This window comes from Capsicum annuum, chromosome 6, assembly GCF_002878395.1.
Source record: "Capsicum annuum cultivar UCD-10X-F1 chromosome 6, UCD10Xv1.1, whole genome shotgun sequence".
NCBI classification, from domain to species: Eukaryota; Viridiplantae; Streptophyta; class Magnoliopsida; order Solanales; family Solanaceae; genus Capsicum; species Capsicum annuum.
In genome coordinates, this window is record NC_061116.1 from 76377172 (window position 1) to 76380591 (window position 3420).

Sequence of the window (3420 nt, forward strand, 5' to 3'; positions counted from 1 at the left end):
TTATGAAGTTTTTGTTCTTGAAATTTAGTATTTAATATGCAAGTGTTTCTTTCAATAATTAATTTTTATCACCCATCTTCTTCATATTCTTATCAAAGTGTTGACCTACAAATGACCTTATGAATCAGTATTCAACACTTATTGAAGGTACTCTTGTCTTACCTTTTATTGCACTAATCTAAGATTTTTTCAATATAATATATATCACACAAAATAACATAAAGAATGACTCTTGATATCAATGGCTAGACTTTAAAATATCAAAAATAAATATGCATATAATTAATATGACTTTTGATATTAAGAATTAAACGTAAAATATCAAAAATATATATGTATAATTAACCATACATATTAATTGCAACAAAATTTAGTGTTACCTTCGGTCATGATGATCAAGTGGAGAAAGCATAAACTAGTTATGGTAGGAGTTTTCAAGTCTATATACACTGTTTAATAGTTGTAGTCTCAAAATAATTTTTTAGAGAGAGAAAAAAAACAATAATCAAATCAATGGGAATCACTAAGATAATAGTACTATATAGTGTTATCTTAAGAAGTCGCATGAAAACTATCGAATATCTTTGAACGCAGTAAAATTTGTGGCAATCAAAAGAGAACCATCATTCTCGTAATATGTAAACTTTTGAATTCTTTGATTTTTTGGCTTTTTCATTCAGCAACACACTTGTTTCGTTTCAACTGAAAGAAAAACACAAAAATTGTTAAGAAAGAAGAGAATTCATTATCAATTATTGATTAAAAAAGAACTGCAAATAACATGTAAAATATAAAAAAGAAACATCAATTGTTGATTAAAAAATCAGCAAATAACGTGTAAAAGAAGAAAAAATCCTATACAACTTTTTTTTCTAATAAAGATCATATATATAGATTCTAGACTTAGAATTCATGTCGAATTAGATCTCCTAGACGGCTAATGGTGTCAGTTTTATTATGTATAATTTTATTTTATTAAAAATAATTAAATTAAATAATTAAATATAGTAAATGACAGTTTTTTCTATTATGAAGTTCTTTAATGAAGGCTAAAATGTTCAAATCACTTTTTTAAGGGTCTTCACACTTTTAATATGTTATTATAGATTTAGAAGTTTATATAATTATTTAAAAAGATTAAAATTTAATTAAATTAAAAAATTTATATAATTATTTAAAAAGATTAAAATTTTAAACAGTTATAGTAAATTAAGTTCCAAAGCAATTTTATTTGAAATATCCCTAGTGGTACCAGTCTCACCAAGTAAATCCATTTTTTTTTGTGTGAGACAAAAAGAGACTCACACAATCGTGACAAAATAAATCTTTTTTCTTTTTGGTGAATGAGAAAATAAATCTCTTTTTAAAGGTTCCTTCTGTCTCTTTGAGATTTTGACCAAAATTATCCCTCATGTTTGACTCCAACTTTCTCTACATTCTTGTAATATCCTACTTACCTAAAACATCGTTCAAGTTCTCCAATATTGATAAAAAAAAATGTCCCTCTATCAATATTGTCGTCTATGTACGATGAAATTTTTCTCTTACCACGTGACTTCTCGTTTCCCTCCATTTTCTCTCAAAATCTATGTTCTTGTCTCCTAATCTCCCTTTTGATAACACAAAAAGACACTTGTGGGAAGCTTGAAATAAGTTTTCTGATGGTTGAACAATTTATTGAAGCTTCTATCTCTGTAAAATTGACACCTTGTTGTTGAATCTGTAACAGGAGTTGGTTAAGCTTTAATACATTTTAGTTTTCTTGATTTATTTTAGTTATGAAATTTACTTCTTATAGTCTTCCTATAAATTAAACATAAAGATGGAGAAAGAGCTGATGTTTCACACTTCTCTATTATATACAAAAATTACTATGTTGACACATTCAATGTTCGAAAGCCAAGCAATATATAGTGATTCTGATAATGAATCAAATTATGAAGAATTTGAAAATTCAAATTATGAAAATGACATTTTATTTGATCAGAATGTTGATCCTTCTATTGAAACCTTTTCTGTCAATATCCAAAGAAATGCGATAATAAATGATGATAGTGAAGAGTTTATTAGTAAAGAGTTGCAAAAGAAAATACAAAATGAAGATGACGACTCAGATTGTGTTGTTTCCAGTGACATAGAAAGCTTGAATAGTGATAGCGAAGCATCTAATGAAGATTTTAACTTTCCAAATCATAGTTCCAAGCCCAATTGTGCTAATCCTAAATTAGCATTAGGACAAATATTTCAAAACAAAAAAGAGTTTAAGGAAGCTATTACTATTCATGAGATTAAAATAGGAAGGGCGGTCGAGTGGATAAAGGATGACTCAGTAAGAGCAAAGGGAGCATGTAAGCATCGTCCTTCTTGTAAGTGGGTAATTCTAGCTTTAAAAACGTATAAAGGACACAAATTTTTAGATAAAGACTTACACCTCCGAGCATATAAATTTTTGTTGTAATGTAAAAAATAAGAATGTCACTTTCAGTTGGATTGCAAAGAAATATATCGATAGAAACAAATCAAACAGAGAATGAAAAACATCAAAATTTAGGGATGAAGTCAGTAGAGAGCTGAGAGTAGACGTATCTTTATGTCAAGCAAGAAAACCTAAAAGAAGGTTATTTCTTTGATTGATGGCAATTCGAATGATAAGTTTAGCATGTTGTGGAATTATTTTAATGAGATCTTGTGATCCAATTCCAGAACATCAATTTACATGAAGTTAATACCAAATGAGACCCCTAATCCATCTAGATTTCAAAGATTATACATTTGTTTTATAGCATGTAAAGATGGCTTTAAGGTAGGTTGTAGAAAGATAGTTGGTGTTGATGGTTATTGGTTGAAAGATTCTATGTATGGTGCACAATTGCTTATTGTTGTTGGTTTAGATGGCAAGAACAATATCTTTCCTATAGCCTATGCCATTGTGGAAAAAGAGTGCAAAGATACATGACAGTGGTTTTTGAATTATTTGACGATTAATATTGAAATAAAAGAGTAATATTTATGGACATTCATGTCAGATAAGCAAAAAGGCCTTCTTGAAGCTTTTGAGGCAATGTTATCGAATGTTTCTCATAGATTGTATGCCCGACACTTGCACAATAATTTCAAAGCAGTCAGATTCCCTGATTATGCATTAAAAAGGCTTTTTGGAAAGTGGATAGAGCAACAACTATTGAAGCGTTTAATATGCATATGTTGGAGATATATGAACTGGATAAAAAACATATAAATGGATTTTGAGTAAGTTACCAAGTGAATGGTCTAGATCTCACTTCTCACCACTTTCAAAGTGTGACATTCTATAAACAATATGTGTGCGGTCTTCAATAGTCTCATTCTTGATGCTAGAGATAATCCCATTATCAAACTTTTAGAAATAATAAGAAATATACTCATGGCTAGGATTGCATT